This window comes from Protopterus annectens, chromosome 16.part0, assembly GCF_019279795.1.
Source record: "Protopterus annectens isolate FY-2018-M chromosome 16.part0, PAN1.0, whole genome shotgun sequence".
Lineage (NCBI taxonomy): Eukaryota > Metazoa > Chordata > Ceratodontiformes > Protopteridae > Protopterus > Protopterus annectens.
The window spans coordinates 697,995,384-698,014,067 of record NC_056750.1 but is presented as its reverse complement, the minus strand read 5'-3'; the positions used below and the strand labels follow the sequence as shown (position 1 = coordinate 698,014,067).

Genomic DNA, 18,684 nt, shown 5'->3' with positions numbered 1-18,684 from the left:
CCTGACTTTTCTGAGTTACAGCACAGATTGCTTCCTTGCTATAGCCTTACTCCTATTTCCTATCCTGGATTTTTTCTCTTTTTATTTGTAGTCCATTATAGTATGCATGGGAATAATACTCACAAATTGATGTTTATGAAAACATGCAGATCCCAATGCACAATGACCCTTTTACATCAGTACACTAGCAAAAGGATAAGGCCGTTGGTATGACATCTGTCCTGCATACAGCTGTTAACATTTTATCGTGTGCTATAGTTGACATGTGGTAACTTTCATATTTTGCTGCATATTCTGCAGACAGAGCCTGTCGTACCCATATGACACAGAATTCAGTTGGGAATGAAATGAGAAATCAATTGCTTGCCAACTCCTGGGTGAAACATGTTGAATGACTAAGCTTTTCTGTTCCCTTATTAACACATCACCTAGAACCCAGCATCTACTATGCCACCTCATGAGTCAATCTTCCTGAAATATAAAACTAAATTCTGTTATACCCCATAGAGTGCGTGTTCTTTATTTTTGTTTGACTCGCTTGTTAAATGGGTAGGCCTAATAAAAGCAAGTGTCCTTTTACATGGGTAGTGTGCAGTGGATAGTGTTGTTGCCTCACAGCAAGAGGTTCCCTGGTTCGATTCTTAGCTGGGGTGCCTTTTGTGAAGAGTTTACATGTCCTTCCTGTGTTTGTGTGGGTTTCCTCTGGTTGCTACGGTTTCCTCCCACATTCCAAAGACATGCAGTAGGTGGATTGGATGCTCTAAATTTGCCATAGATGTGAGTGTGTGTGCGAGTGTGTGATCTGGAAGAACTACCATAACTGGGCTAGCCAGCTGGCAATGTAAACCTTGGCTATAGATAATTGTCACTCTTGAAGTAATAGCCCAACCCCATGTTCAAAAATGGGAAAAGGGATTGTGGATTAATAGGAGCCTGTGATTCTTGCTCAGTCACACTAAATGCAAGATGATTTTGAAGGGGAAAAAAGTATTGCAGTGTGAAGATCAGTAATTGCTTGCAGCATTAATTAACTCTGCATGCTGGCAATTGTCATAATACAGCTTTACCCCATCCCTAGTCCAGGTTTTTTTTTGACAGCATGATGGTCTCTGCCATTGTCATTTTCTGAAAGAAAGAAACTGTCCATGTTTTTTTTTTTTTTTCTTGTGTTATAAAGAGTCAATGGTTATACATGCACCATACCTCTGTATCAGCAGATACATCTTTATAATGTGCCTGTAGCTTCACTATCAGTACTATCTCTGGGATGGGGACACAATTTGCCTATATGGTAACCCACTGTGACTGAAATAAGGTTTTGTACACGTCTGTGACATTGACCTCTTTCTTTCACTTTACTGTTATTTCTTCTTGTTGCATTATGAAGAATTCAAAGTTATGGTCTGCCTGAACACAAAAGCTACCAAAAAAATACTATATTTCCTTTTGCTGCTATAAAATGTGTTGTTTAGATGCTGGTTTATGGCAGAGATCAGGATTGCTGTTATATCTTCAAAGAACCTTTGCTTACCCACTGACGTTATATAATGCATTATTTCCACATCAAAGTGAGCAGCTTGCTGAGAATGTGAGTTCTGTAGCTTCCATGTAGAATTTGTCAGGGACGTGTCAGTTTCTTTGAAGTTACTGTTACCTCACTGCAGAAAAGAATGTACATTAAGAATAACAAAGAGGCAGACAAGTAACTGTTGTAATCCAAAAGAGAAAATGTACTAAATAAAATGAGCAATATGTAGTACGTGCTTCTTTGTAAAAAAGTTTTTTTCTGCATTTTTCATTGCATATCTACAAACCTTCTCCTTAGCACGTCTCTGGAACTCCCTGCCACCTCACCTTCGCACCACTAGCAACCTCTCTACTTTCAAAACCTTGCTTCATTCTTATGTAACAACCCTCTGGCAATGCTCCCGTTCCCATCCCACATGAATTCCCCAGTAACACACCTATTTCATACCCCCACTCTCTATCTTCTTCCCCATCCTTTCTCTGTACTATATTTCTCCCCACTCCCTTCCTTACTTCCCTTCTTCCCTAAACTCATCTCTCCCTTACCCCATATACCCAATTCTATCTCCTCCTCCTCCTTCATATTTTCCCTCAACAGAAATACTCATTCTATAAATATCTACTTACAGTTGTATGCATTTGCAATCATGGAATTACATATTTGTCAATATCATAATATTCACTTAGCCTTTAATTCTGTTTTTACATCTTACTAAATTGCACCTTCAGATCGCGGTTTTATCTGTACTATTGTTATTTTATACTAATGAAATATTGTTGTTTTATTCCTTGCATACTGTGGAGCTTTTCTCCCCAGGACTCCATTGAAAATGGGCTCTTCTGGCCCAATGGACTATCCTGGAAAACAAACTTCAAATAAATAAATAAATATGTCATTTCTAAATGGCAGTGTAGTGTATACTCTAGGTTGGTTGTAACAGGGACCACAGAGTCCGATATAGGTAGGGGAGGAAACATTCCTATATTCCTGAGATACAGAGAAAGAGAGAAACCGTGCAGTGGCTGACCAAGTTATTTATGTGAGGAACTTAAAGAAGACAGAAAATATTTCTTAAAAAAAAAAGAAAAGGGAAAATAGACATTCTACCATGTTTGTCTTTAGTATTCAGCAACCTAAGCCTTTTAAACTAGAGTTGCTATATTACTGAAGTTACTACCAAAAGAAGAAGCACCACAGTGTATCCAACTGCCCAAATAAATCCTGCAAGCACAATGAAATAACGTACTGTTTATTACAAAAACAAAAAAATCACATAAAGCACTTTTCGTCAGGCCACATAGCCCAACTTCTTCAGATAATTATACTACATAGGACATGAACTATATAGGAAGTGGAAAGGAAGTGAAAAGTCAGCTGGTTCCTGAATCAGCAGGAATCAGCTGCTCTTAAAGTGGCAACCACCTTCATTCATTACCTAAAATATGTAGCTTAAACAACTCTCATCTACACATTGTTTCAAACCAATATTTTAAAATAACAGGTAAATAGTATAAAAAGATATAAAATCAGTGATTATCTATTATGAGATATCAATACAGTTAAAATTAAAAGTATATATGTATTTTTATTATTTTTATGTTCAAGTGAAATAAACCTTAAGAGCATGTAAATGTGAATAAAAATCAGCAAAACCTGACTTAAGAAGCTGAAAGTCGAATACACTCTAAGACAATAAGACAATTGTATGCATAGACCATTTTAAACACAGCATAATACTCAACTCCTAACCAAATTTTTAAGTTGTAGTATGCACTTAATTGAATACATTTCATTAATGCCTGGAGGGTAACATGCAAAGGTGCGTAATTGCCAACTCAATTCTAATTTCTCTAAGAGCAAGGAAAGGGGCCCTCCTCTAGGGTCGTAGGCAATACAATCTATAACCCTAAAAGTAAAATCATAGGAGGGTGCTTTCATAATATGCCTGGCCAATGCGTTCTCTGATTTGTTAGACCTAATAGCATGTGTGTGTTCATAAGCCCTGTCCCCTAATAGCATGTGTGTGTTCATAAGCCCTGTCCCTAAGCCTTCTGTCAGTTTTTCCGATATAGAAGGTAGGACAGGTATGGCACTTAGCCAGGTGTACCACTCCCTTGGAGTTGCAATCAAATTTGTACTTACTGTATTGTATTCAAAACCTCATATACTAAATTTTGTTCCCTGCTCCATATATTTACAGTAAGGGCATGACAAAAACTTATTCATACCTGCATGGTTAAATGTAGCCGAGTATGAGTACTGAGTTTCCACTAGATTCTTTAAGTTTTTTCCTTTTCTATAAATTGTTTTAGGGAAGGCAATAGGGTCTCTTAGTAAATGTGTGTCCATGTTTATCAAGTCCCAATTTTTCCTTAAAATATTTATAAAATCATAACTGTCTATACAATACTTAATGATAAGTCTATTTCCATTTTCGTTTAGTGTCACATCCTGTGATGTACAACTGTTTGTTTCTAAACTCTGGTTACTTGATAGTATTGCTTTGTACAAGCCCACTTCTCTTTTATTTTTCACTTCCTGACAAACTTCTTGTAGGAGTGAAATAGGATAACCTCTCTTTTTAAACATGTCCATAAGTGTTGAGCATTCTTCAATAAACTGGTTGTCATCCGTAACCATTCGAGCTGCCCTTACAAATTGGCCCTTAACAACCAAATGTTTTTGGTGGGCCGGATGGCAGCTACTATAGTGAAGAAATGCATTTGAATATGTTTCCTTTCTATAAATCCTGGCTTTAAAACATTGGTTTTGCTTGTGTGTCCATGTTTCACTCCTACAAGAAGTTTGTCAGGAAGTGAAAAATAAAAGAAGTGGGCCAAAATGGAGATGTGATAGACAAAACCCTGATTTAGATAACTTCCGCCAGCTTAGAAACCAAAAATCAATAATCTCTGACAAGAAAAACTTCTACTGTAAACTTCAGGAAACTCATATTAACAACTCCAAACAGTTCTGGTCCTCAGTAAATAGACTTCTCTCCCCAGGGACTGCTAAAACTCCTTCCCCTCTAAATGCTGACCCAGAAACCCCTCTCCAGACTGCTAATGTCTTCAACTCTTTTTTCTCTGAAACTATTCAATCCTTAGCCAAACAAATGAACCCTAACAACTCTCATATACCTACTACCATAACTACCTCCTCTTTCAATTTCTCTCTAAAACCTATATCTACATCTTTCATCTTTAAACTCATTCAAAAACTGAAACCCTGTACCCCTTCTGCTGACAAACTCCCTTCTCTGTTCCTTCAGAAAGCTGCCAAAGAAATTGCATATCCTATATCCTTACTTATCAACAGAACTATCCAAGAAGGAACCATCCCTGATATCTGGAAAGTATCCTATATTATCCCACTGCATAAAGGAGGTAACTCCCTTGACCTTTCCAACTTTAGACCAATTGCCCTTCTCACCCCTAGCAAAGATCATGGAAAATGTATCCATCAACAACTTGTACACTATCTCTCTCTTCACAGCATAATAGCAAACTGCCAGCATGGTTTCAGACCCCACCATAGTACCACCTCTGCCCTTCTATCCTTTGTAGATACTATCAACAAAATCGAAACAACAACATTTCATTGATCTCTGTCAACCACTCACTCTTAATTCACATCCTTGAATCTCTCCCTTGTGAGAAACTAGCAACTAATTGGTTTAAATCCTATCTTAGCAACAGACAACAAGCAGTAATATGGGAAAACCATATCTCTTCACTCTTGCCTATTTCCATCGGAGTTCCCCAGGGCTCCATTCTGGGTCCACTCGTGTTCTCCCTCTTTATTAACGACCTTCAGACTGCTATCCCACAAGCTACCTGCATACAATATGCAGATGATTCTACCCTTATCTGCACAGCCCCTTCCTCTACTGAACTGACCTCATTGACCCAAAAGACCTTTAACACAGTAGAAAATTGGTTTTCTAGACGGTTTCTCCTACTTAATGCCAAAAAAACTAAACTCCTCCTCTTCTCCCCACCACTCGGTCCCCTCCTTTAAACTTTACCATTTCTTCCAATAATGGCACCATTATCTCACCTGAACCAACCACTAAACTCTTAGGGATAACCATTGACAATAATCTTTCCTTCGATCAGCACATTAACAACACCATAAAGATTGTTAACAGGAAAATTGGATCTCTTTATCGCATCAAACCTTTTCTAACCCCAGCAACTAGAACCAAAATTGCACAATCTCATCTCCTATCTACTCTTCTATACGCTTCCCCCATTTATACAAACCTTAAGAAAAACAATCTCAATAAACTTGCAACTTGCTATAATAACACTGGTAACCCCTTTAGGACCCACCATTGTACAAACCTAAAACAACTTGGCTGGCTCGAATTTCAAAACTACCTATTAATCCCTCAACTCACTATAGCCCACAACATATTACACCTTCCTGACACGACCCCTATACTCTCTCAAGTTCTAATCCCTTACAACAATCTCCCTCTAGTAAACTCATGACAAAATCTATAAAGGTAAACAATACAGCAGGTGGTTCTCTATTCACTAACACTATAGGAAGAAGTTGGAATACATCCCTGCCTCAATTCAAACAGAAAATCAAACTTTACTACCTAAACCATTGGCTTTGTTCCTGCAGTACACCTGACTAACCTTTTCTCTTTCACACTCCTTATCTCTATCTGTCTCATTTTCCCATCTATTAAATGTTCTAATCTAACTATGCATAATTTATGCTTAATTACTAAGTAATTACTAATATGTAATGCTAATATGTAATGAACTGCATACAGTAAATGAACTGCATATGGTAAACTTGTTTCTCTTTAAAATTTATCTTTCCCTCTATATGTATTTTTTGACTTCCAATTTTAGCTATGTCTTAAGAGTAATGTTTCTTCTATGTAATGTACTTAGTATTTAGTGGAGCTTTTCTCCTCGGGCCTCTGCTGAAAATGGACATGTATCCAGCCAGACTAGCCCGGTCAACAAATGTAAAATAAAATAATAAAATAAATAAATTGTCTATCCTTACTTAAATCAACATCCAAATAAGCAATTATATCCTGTGAAAAGTTGTATGTGAATTTTAAAAAATGTACTAGTGGTGTTTAAGTATGTTAAAAAGTTAGAAGCCTCTTGCTGGTTACCCTGGAACAGGATAAATATATCATCCAGGAAACGTATATAGTATTTAATCTTACTTGTGTATGTAGTTACACCAAAGACATGTTCGTGTTCCCAGTAGGCTATTACTAAATTTGCAAATGTACCACCACATGGAGAGCCCATCACCACTCCTATTTTTTGTAAGTAGTATCTGTTGTTAAAAGTGATGTAATTGTTGGAAAGAACTGTATCCAATAATTCAACCAACAATTTTATTTCATTCTGAGGGGCTCCCATATCATGTAGTAATAAACTCACCCGTTTAATTCCATCTGTATGAGGAATTGATGAATATAAGTCTTTCACATCTCTTGTAAGAAAATTTAAATCATCTTGGTATTGTAGGTTGTTTATATCATCCAAAAATGCCCATGAATCTTTACAAATGTACTTTTGTTAAGCCACATATTTCTTTAAAGTGTGGTCAATAAATTTAGAGCAAGCATAAGTAATACTTGCTCTAGCGTCGACCAATGGTCTCATGGGTGGGTTGTCTATACATTTATGTATTTTTGGTATTCCAAAAATAGTAGGTATCCTTGGGGCCGACATATGTAAATAATTTGCTACAGTCATAGCTATCCTTGCTTCAATGAATAATTCTTTAAAAAATACCTTATCTCTTCTATAAGCTATGTTTAATTCATTCTTTGATACCTCCTCAAAAATGTCACTTTCTAAAATGGTTTGAATTTTATTGTTATAATCATCCAAGTTGAAAATGGCTATGCCCCCTCCTTTATCTGGTTTCATGGTCCTGACGTGTGCTTGTTGCAAATACGCAAGTGCTTGTTTTTCTTCCTTGGTGATGTTATAATTAAAACTAGTGGTGTATTCATTATTCATCTTGTTTATTTTGTGAAAAATATCTAACATACATATTTTTTTCAAACAAAGCCACGTCTGGGTGGGGATGGGGGCAAAATGTACTAGTAATGTAAAATGGTGTGATAGAGGATGGTGCCTCTCCTAGTAATCCGTTTAAATTCAACTTCCTAATGAATAATTTAAAATCAATAATAAACTCTGCTACGTTGGTTCTACATGAAGGAACAAAGGTGAAACCTTTTGCTAATAAGTTAGCTAAAGTAGTGTCAACATAGAAATCAGAGTAATTAAAAATCTTAAAATCCCCAGTGGAATTATATACAATACTAACAACTGGTTCCTCTAAAAATGCATTCTCTTCATCTGTTTTTTCCTGCTGTGTCGGTTCTGTAATGGAAAGGTCCATAGTGTCCACATTAGTATGTTCACTAGTTACTGGTGTGGATGATAGTTCGTTTTCTTCGTGCCTTGCCTCAGGTTGTACCCCGAGGCAGAAAATTGAAAATCCTGATTACCAAAGCCATTTTGGCTTCTTGGACCATAGTGTGCATTATGAAAATTATTACCTTGGTTAGCTGCATTGACTCTATTGATTTGGACACCATTTGGGTTAGTCTTGTACTTTTTGTTACTATTGTTGTTGTTGTTGTTGATGAAGAGAATGCATTTTTAGAGGAACCAGTTGTTACTATTGTATATAATTCCACTGGGGACTTTAAGATTTTTAATTACTCTGATTTCTATGTTGACACTACTTTAGCTAACTTATTAGCAAAAGGTTTCACTTTTGTTCCTTCATGTAGAACCAACGTAGCAGAGTTTATTATTGATTTTAAATTATTCATTAGGAAGTTTAATTTAAACTTATTACTAGCAGAGGCACCATCCTCTATCACACCATTTTACATTACTAGTACATTTTGCCCCCATCCCCACCCAGACGTGGCTTTGTTTGAAAAAATATGCATGTTAGATATTTTTCACAAAATAAACAAGATGAATAATGAATACACCACTAGTTTTAATTATAACATCACCAAGGAAGAAAAACAAGCACTTGCATATCTGCAACAAGCACACGTCAGGACCATGAAACCAGATAAAGGAGGGGGCATTGCCATTTTCAACTTGGATGATTATAACAGTAAAATTCAAACCATTTTAGAAAGTGACATTTAAGAGGAGGTATCAAAGAATGAATTAAACATAGCTTATAGAAGAGTTAAGGTATTTTTTAAAGAATTATTCATTGAACAAAGATAGCTATGACTGTAGCAAATTATTTACATATGTCGGCCCCAAGAATACCTACTATTTTTGGAGTACCAAAAATACATAAATGTATAGACAACCCACCCATGAGACCATTGGCCGACGCTAGAGCAAGTATTACTTATGCTTGCTCTAAATTTATTGATCACACTTTAAAGAAATATGTGGCTCAACAAAAGTACATTTGTAAAGATTCATGGACATTTTTGGATAAAATAAGCCACCTACAATACCAAGATGATTTAAATTTTCTTACAATAGATGTGAAAGACTTATATTCATCAATTCCCCATACAGAGGGAATTGAATGGGTGAGTTTATTACTACATGATATGGGAGCCCCTCAGAATGAAATAAAATTGATGGCTGAATTATTGGATACAGTTCTTTCCAACAATTACATCACTTTTAACAACAGATACTACTTGCAAAAAATAGGAGTGGCGATGGGCTCTCCATGTGGTGGTACATTTGCAAATTTAGTAATGGCCTACTGGGAACACGAACATGTCTTTGGTGTAACTACATACACAAGTAAGATTAAATACTATATATGTTTCCTGGATGATATATTTATCCTGTTCCAGGGTAACCAACAGGTGGCTTTTAACTTTTTAACTTACTTAAACACCACTAGTACATTTTTAAAATTCACATACAACTTTTCACAGGATAGAATTGCTTATTTGGATGTTGATTTAAGTAAGGATAGACAAAAAACAATGTTTTAAAGCCAGGATTTATAGAAAGGAAACATATTCAAATGCATTTCTTCACTATAGTATCTGCCATCCGGCCCACCAAAAACGTTCGGTTGTTAAGGGCCAATTTGTAAGGGCAGCTCGAATGGTTACGGATGACAACCAGTTTATTGAAGAATGCTCAACACTTATGGACATGTTTAAAAAGAGAGGTTATCCTATTTCACTCCTACAAGAAATTTGTCAGGAAGTGAAAAATAAAAGAGCAGTGGGCTTTTACAAAGCAATACTATCAAGTAACCAGAGTTTAGAAACAAACAGTTGTACATCACAGGATGTGACACTAAATGAAAATGGAAATAGACTTATCATTAAGTATTGTATAGACAGTTATGATTTCATAAATATTTTAAGGAAAAATTGGGACTTGATAAACATGGACACACATTTACGAAGAGACCCTATTGCCTTCCCTAAAATAGTTTATAGAAAAGGAAAAAACTTAAAGAATCTAGTGGAAACTCGGTACTCAAACTCTGCTACATTTAACCATGCAGGTATGAATAAGTGTTTGCCATGCCCTTACTGTAAATATATGGAGCAGGGAACAAAATTTTGTATAAGAGGTTTTGAATACAATACTAAGTACAAATTTGATTGCAACTCCAAGGGAGTGGTATATCTGGCTAAGTGTCATATCTGTCCTGCCTTCTATATCGGAAAAACTGACAGAAGGCTTAGGGACAGGGTTTATGAACACACATAAGCTATTAGGTCTAACAAATCAGAGAACGCATTGGCCAGGCATATTATGAAAGCACCCTCCCATGGTTTTACTTTTAGTGCTATAGATTGTATTGCCTACGACCCTAGAGGAGGGCCCCTTTCCTTGCTCTTAGAGAAATTAGAATTGAGTTGGCAATTACGCACCTTTGCATGTACCCTCCGGGCATTAATGAAATGTATTCAATTAAGTGCATACTACAACTTAAAAATTTGGTTAGGAGCTGATTATTATGCTGTGTTTAAAATGGTCTATGCATACTATTGTCTTATTGTCTTAGAGTGCATTCGACTTTCAGCTTCTTAAGTCAGGTTTTGCTGATTTTTATTCACATTTACATGCTTTTAAGGTTTATTTCACTTGAACACAAAAATAATAATAAAAATATAAATATATATATATACTGTTAATTTTAACTGTATTGATATCTCATAACAGAGAATCACTGGTTTTATATCTTTTTATACTATTTACCTGTTATTTTAAAATATTGGTTTGAAACAATGTGTAGATGAGAGTTGTTTAAGCTACATATTTTGGGTAATGAATGAAGGTGGTTGCCACTTTAAGAGCAGCTGATTCCTGCTGATTCAGGAACCAGCTGACTTTTCACTTCTTTTCCACTTCCTATATAGTTCATGTTCTATGTAATATAATTATCTGAAGAAGTTGGGCTATGTGGCCTGACGAAAAGCGCTTTATGTGATTTTTTGTTTTTGTAATAAACAGTACGTTATTTCATCGTGCTTGCAGGATTTATTTGGGCAGTTGGATACACTGTGGTGCTTCTTCTTTTGGTAGTATGGGTCCAGTTTGTGTTTGTGTCTTAGCTTCGTATATTACTGAAGTTATCTTAGGCTTGTAATTCTGAATACATAAGCCACAGGTAGTGTTATCATGGGTGAGAAGAAACACTTGTCAAGACAGCCTTTGTAATCTATAATTGTAGTGACTTTCTATCACTAAAGTACTTGCTTGATATTGCAGAAATCTAGCTGTATTTTATTATGGCAGTCAACATACCTAGGACAAACAGCTGCTATGGGAACTATTAATGGTACAACTTAGGCAACTTTTTGTGTAGTGTTTCCAGACATTATGCATGGATCTCACATAAGTTTACCCTTAAATGCAAAGGGTAGCTGTGACTTGACTGAATATGAATTAAATGGTCTAGGTACAAGCTCAGTCTGCTTGGCTTACCCTTCTCAAAAAGAATACATCACATTTTACTAAGCTTTCCAAAAAGTTATAACAGTACTAAACAAAGAATGTTAAACCAAAAATGCAAAAAATGTGTTTAACAACAAGGATGCGGTACTATGCATCATACCTTTCAATTGTACAGATTTTTGCAGAATATCCAGATTTTTTTACCTTATATTTTAGTTCATTTTTCATAAAATTGTGGTTCTCTCTCAAATTAATGGCAAAACATTTAACACTGAAGTTAGAAAATAATGACAGACATTTGAGTTTTAGACTTCAAGCCCTTCAGAAAATTCATGCTAATGAAGAACTTGTTATTCTATCAATGTTCAAAGTTTGTAAGAACAATATTGGGCCTTTGTACCATTTTTATTTATGGCTTTGTCCAGATTTCTTGCTCTAAGAGGTTGAGATGTATGCTGTGCATATTACCTGCTATCCAAATTTCAAGTAATTATGGACAACGCGCTATACTATACTGTACTATATTTCTGAGCATTTTGTAAACAATTTGTTGAACTTCTAACAGAACTCCAAACTCAGTGAATACTTTCTGATGGTTTTGTGAAAATGCTGTACGAAAACTTCCTGAAGAATTAACACAAAGTAGCATATTATTTAATAAAAGAGTGCAAACCAAACAATTTTTTATTGGATTTATCTTTTTACTATAAATCTATATTTATTACAGAAGATTACCTACCCTACTTTCACATATCTTCCATCTTACCTATCCTTCATCCAGATAACTAAAGAAAACCTATAATGAAGTACATCAGACATAAGACAACTCTATGCAATACTGTGCAATACTGTTTTTTACATTTGTAACCACAGCACTACTAATTTTAATAATCCACTCAACTGATTAAATAGCTTTCAATTTGTCAATAAACACACACACTCCCAACACATCACAAATTGTTATAGTACTATAGAGGAACAGATGCACATAATCTCCATCTACCACAGTGCCAATTCAGTATTACAGTTAAGAGCTCAAAATAGAAGTTGGCACTACCTTCTCCTAATAGCCAAATAACAATCAGGCACCAGTAAATCTAGATATGTAATAATATTGTAGTTCATGGAATAAGGCAACTACCCTCCTATATCTGGAAAAAACAAATCAGTTAAACACTACTATAGTGTGAAACCCAATCTTAACAAGTGTTAATCACACCCTACTTAACATGTTAAGGTTGGGTCTCACTTTATCAATACTGACCATCACTGACAGCGGAAGAATTATAAGCTGTGCAGTGTAAATGATTTTCTCACCACAGTAGACATGTGGTGGTCAAAGTCAAGTTATTGTCAACATGTGTTCCTAGATCCCTGACCACTGCATCTACTTTTAAGGCTGTATTACCAATGTGATAATTCCCTGTGATAAATTTAAAAAGTGTTTCCAAAGGGTACTATTTTAATTTTTTTTTTTTTGGAATTGAATTTTACTCCATGGTTCTGGCACCCGTTGTTTGTCTGCATCATAGGTTCATAGGTTGGTACTAGGCTATCGGCCCTAAGGCCTATACAAGCCTAGCCATAACAATTCCCTGGCTATTTCTTCCCACACTATTTACTTCCCTGGATCCCTGTCTAGCAGGGCGACTGAAATAATCCCCGGGGTGAATTTCCTTTCTCCCATCCAATCATCAAGGTTCCTTTTGAAGAGGGCCAAAGAGGCGCTTTGCTTGACATGAATGGGCAGTCTATTCCAGAGGCTGGGGAGTCTCTGGGTCAGGAACCTATCCTTCCAGCATGTTTTGTTTATTGTGATGACAAAGTTTAGATCCCTGGAGCGTGTGGCTCTGAGGGATTGGGATTTCTTTAAGTGTAGCATGTCCAACAGGCCATCTTGAAGGGTATTTGTGTCTTTAAGGGATTCAATGACCATGCCTAGTTTGTAGTCCTTAGCCATAGATCCCTGATGTTTGTCTTGACTTCAGATAAATAGATGGAAACAAGAGGCCATAGCACTGATCACTGGTGGACTGTCCTATTTGCATAGGTGGATTCACTTATAACTTCTTGTGAGCCAGCTGGTTTTCCATCAGGTGGCATATGTGTTTATGCCTAATTTTGTAAATTTATCTACAATGCTGAGTGGGGTACATTGCTGAACACTTTTGGCCAGGTCAAGTTCAGCAGTTTTTTTCCCAAATAATTTATTTTTCTGTTATTGTTTTGCAGTCTTTTTTGACATTTTAGTTTATTTGTTTGGCTTTATTAATATTACCATTACCTTTAGCTTTCCTTTCCTGTCTGGCTTCCCTCTAAAAATGAGCTTTGTCCAGCAGGCTAACAAAAGGTAAAAAAATAAAATATGTGAAATTCAACTAACTACAGCAATGCAGATTTACAGATATAGTTAAGCACTATCACCAGACTACAGTGCCTTAGTTTTCAATACCACCCCTTGCGAATGAGCACTGCCAAAGAAAGGGAAATCAGCTGGACTGGCTTCAGTACCAGTTAAGGGGGCCATCGCTAACAGTGTCACTGCAACAGCATTGCAATTATTTTTAGGGCAAAGTATGGGATCACTTGTACCATTGCCCTTGGTGCGAGTTTGTAAAGGCACAGCTTGTACAGCCACAGTGTGGGGGTGGGTACAAATTATATAAAAGAATCTTTAAACTGGCCTGTGGTGTTAAGTTAATGAAAATGTTAGCAAGGACATCTTGTATGACAGCCTGGGGAACCTGTTTGGGTTGCATATATCAGTGTGATATCCAAGAGGCTTACTGAATCTGGATTACTACTAGTCCAGACACAGAACGTGAAAGGTTGGTGCTTAGAAAGGACTTAAAAACTAAAATGATTTACAGAGCCTTGTTTTATCATTTTACCAACATTCTTCAAGCTTGCATTCAATGATCTGAAATGGTTAACTGGTACTGTTAATGTTTTCCATTGTTGTACTAAAGGAAAAACATGCATGAGACCCCCAAGACAATAGTATAAAGCATAACAGACACTAGTAGCTACTGTCAAATTGTGCAATATAATGCCACTGACCATTAAAAGGGAAGGATTACAAAGTATATTATCCTCCCTCCTAAGATAATTCACCTGTCCTCTTATACAAAAAGAGAGCACACTGTTTTATTTTAATCTTTTTCTAGGACATCATATTTTTTCAGACCGCTTGCCTTCTCTTCAGTTCTTTCATGCTGCCATTCATCTTCTTTCTTTAAAAGTCTAACCATGAGTAAAAGCAGTATATTTTTCTTTCTTTTTTTTGGCATCTTTTGATATCTGTATCATCTTATATTCAAGGAGGTACAAAATGTGTTATGATGACATGATTTTCTTTACTTCAGAGAAGTCAGCAGTACTAAGCATAAATGTCTGATAAGGCATGATTTGGACAGCAGTGTGGACAGGCTTTTTTTGGTCAGTGGAGAAGGACGAGTTAGTGTGAAACTTAGTTCCATCAAATTTAGCCACTTCTGCACACGTGAGTGTTTTGCACAGTCCTCTCACCAGCATTTCAAGAGCAATGCATCCCATATCTGAAGAAATACCATGAAAGTGTTTTTTCCAAATAATGAACAGTCTGTACCTTAGTCTAACAAAACAGACATAAATAGAACACACCCAGAAAATAAAATGAATATTAAATAATAATAAGTTATTATATCCCCATTCCAGTAGAATCTTTTAATTTCAGTATATTCAGTATAAGGCTGTATTTGTATTTAATAATTTGGCTTAGCATAAAAAGCCAGCACTTAAAATGAAACATGTTTTCAGGACTCTGACTACAGCATGTGAGATTGGCTTGTGAGAAATGAGATGCAGCCTAAAAGCATTATCAGTCCCGAAGTGACTAAAACAGCATCTAGGATATTTGATGGATGCTAGAAACATGCATAAATTTGTCAGACCTTAACACACTGCAAAAATAAAATCCACTTTTCCATTCCTTTTAACACTTGCGGAAGAAAGTTGGTTTAGTAGATGCTAAGCTGAAGCCATATTATTTAGAGGTAAAACTAAATGTTTCAGATTCAGTATTATATTTAGACTGTGTTCATACTATCACTGTAATAGTTGGAAATATTCTAGATATTTGCCTGAAGGTAAATGTGTTCTTTTATTTTGTATTTAAATCTGTCATGGTAAGGAAGTCAGTTTATGATTTACTTTTGGATGGAGGGGATGAGTAGCTTTCTGACAATAAGATAATGTCTGGAGCATGTTCTTGAAACCATCTGGTAGCTTATTGATTTTGAATAAGCAGATGTTTGAACTGAATCTTTTCAAGTACTAATCACTGTCATAAAAGAGAACAAGGTTTTTGCGTGCATATTATCCAATCGCATGACCATAAATAAAATGCCCACTTTCTATGAATACGTCTACATATTACTGTTCAACTCCCACCCCAATACATGCCCTCAAGCAAAGCCATTTTGTCGAGTAAAATTCATGCATTGATTACTGCATCGTATTTCTTGTATTTAACTAGTACATTATTTGGTGCAGAATTCTACAACAGCTGTTTGCCATGTCATATGAGAATCTCCTTTCTAGACTTGTGTTTTTCATCCTAGCTGATCGTGTTATTTTATAAAATTCTGATGATATCTATGCAATGTAAACGCCCACCTCATCTTTAACACTCACATTATGTCTCTGCCAAGGTTTAAATGAATATCCAAGTACAAACTAAAACTCATCTGGCTCTCTGAAGTCTGACAAAGTTATATGGTATAGCTCAGGGCATATTTTGAAAGCAGCAGACAATTATTTTTTCTTGTAGGCCTTTAAATATTTTGCTATATATTGTCTACTGTAGCGTTTGCCTACTTCATAAAACTGCAAAATTGTGTGGGTTTTTGTAAGAAATAAACTAAATGAAACAAAATTACCAGGATGACTCATTAAGGTTAAATGTTTCATTACTCTCAGTCATGCTGTTCTTATTTCCACTGTTAATTTTTTTTTTTTTTTTAGTTTGTTTACATCATTTCTTCAAAAAGAATCCTGTCAACTCATGCATGGGACCTACAGAGAGCACTGCATAGCAGCAACTTTCCTAATATAGTATTCCCAACCTGAATGTGGGTGGAAGCTGGATTTAATCTTAACCCTCATGATTTGCCATGGGAATAAAACTGGAAGAGGCCAGAAGTGGGTTAAATCCTGCTGCACCTGTATATGTACTCATTTTTGCAGTTGCATATGGTGACACGTTTTGGTGATACAATGTATGTTTTTCATTGTATAGTGTTGCTTCAGAATTATTTTCACAAATTCTGATACAATCTTTCTTGTGACCATTTATCGTGGTGGCAGGCACTCAGTTCACCAAATATTTGTGAGTGCTAGCAAGCCAGATTTTTTTTAATTCTGATTTATTTGACTTGTTTCTAAGTGACATTGGAAAGTCCATTCCTGTTTATGGCCCTGTTTACATGCAGTTCTTCTCATCTGTAATGCAGATTCTTTAGTATCAGAAATTGAGCTTCCTATGAGCTTGACTGGCTGATTCTTGGTGATTTTTTTGTAGCTATTTTGTAAAGCTTAAAGGACATATTGTAAATCCCCTTTTGCAGCATACCACTTCTCTCTAATAATGTATCATTAAAACTACCTGCTTTGCTCTTTTTGTATCAAGGACAATGATTTCACTGAATTTAAGAACCAGAAGAGCTGATGGAGGGATAATGAAGGGAATCTAGAAACAATTCATTATTCATTTCCAGTTTTGAGGAAGTCTATATAAGTTAGATGAAAGCGCTCAACAGTAATTTTTGTTTGTATTAAAGAAGTTTTAAACTTTCGTGGTGTTGGTGTGGAACTGTGTTGCTGTGAGGAACAAGTATCTTATGGTTGTATATATTTCCAGTTTTAACTGATACAGACTATGTTGGATAAAAAGTATATATCAGAGTATCGAGATCATTGCCACGATTGTACATGCTATTCTTGATTACAGTCAAAACGTGGAAAAGCAGTATGCTTGACTTCAGTACAGAGGTTGCAACATTTAAAACAAGGTCACATCTGTGTGAAAGGAAAGTATGCATGAGGAAATCATTTGAAAAGTTAGACAGGTGGTACAATCCAGGTGTGTGGGCAAAAACAGTACCTGTACCGAAGAAGTTACAGGGAAGTCTGTTAATAGACAAAGGTCATAACATCCAAAGGGGATTTAGGGAGACAGAAAACTTTAATGGCTAAGTTGCGGTAAGTATATGTAATAGGGATCATTGCAGCAAAATTTGTAAATATGTACTTCAATTGAGCCTTAGGTAAATGTCAATTTTTGTTCATAAGTCAGAACCTAGACTGAGAATTGTATAATGCTTACTGAAAAAATATTACCTCTAGTATTCTTTTTAGATATATAATACGTGTAGTTGAGCAGTGCCCCCCCCCCCCCCAACAAAAATAAGCAGACATTTACAATTTATAAGGAGCAGGACATGGGTAATCTTGAGCCTTTTGGTCTGAGTGGTTTATTCTTTCACACAGCTGAAGTGGATTAATTCCTGTTGTACCTGCTGATGACCTGCAAATGACCAACATCAAACTCCATGAGGTCCCCTACTCTGTAGACTACCAACATTGTAACAGGGATGTTTTATGGAATGAAGACAGTTTGCTTGACAGTTAGAATTTCAAAAGATTTAAGAAGAAAAAGGAAAAAAAAAACTTCTCACATTTGTATATATATATATATATATATATATATATATATATATATATATATATATGCATACGTATACATATATATATATCAGATCATACATTGGGACTGCTATTATTTTGGTTTTGGAGAGACTGCCAGTATTTTCCCCTTTCTATAAACTGTAATTCCTATAATTCCATTCATCCACAACCCATTTTTCTTGCACATGGGGTCGGGGTGTCACTTCAACAGTAACAATCATCTAGAGCGAAGGTCGACAGGTGGCTAGCCCTGCCATGGTTATTCTTCCACACCACACACTCGTATATACAGTCACATTATGGCCAGTTTAGAGTGGCCAATCCAACTGCTGCATGTCTTTGAAATGTGAGAGGATACCCACTCGAAAACAGGGAGGAAATGCAGGCTACGAACAGAAGGCAGTCCAGATGAGAATCAAAATTTCTTTGGAAAGCAGTTTTATGGGTATCACTTCATCTTTGAGACATTTGCATAATTATGAATGGTAGCCATATGTTCATGTTTAA

At 36.0% G+C, this 18,684-nt stretch overlaps 1 protein-coding gene across 1 annotated transcript in view; it reads left to right on the top strand.

Moving 5' to 3' along the window:
• CARMIL3 (capping protein regulator and myosin 1 linker 3) overlaps nt 1–18,684 on the top strand; it is a 3,552,770-nt gene that overhangs the window by 1,785,851 nt on the left and 1,748,235 nt on the right. The gene's annotated exons all lie outside the window — the stretch shown is intronic.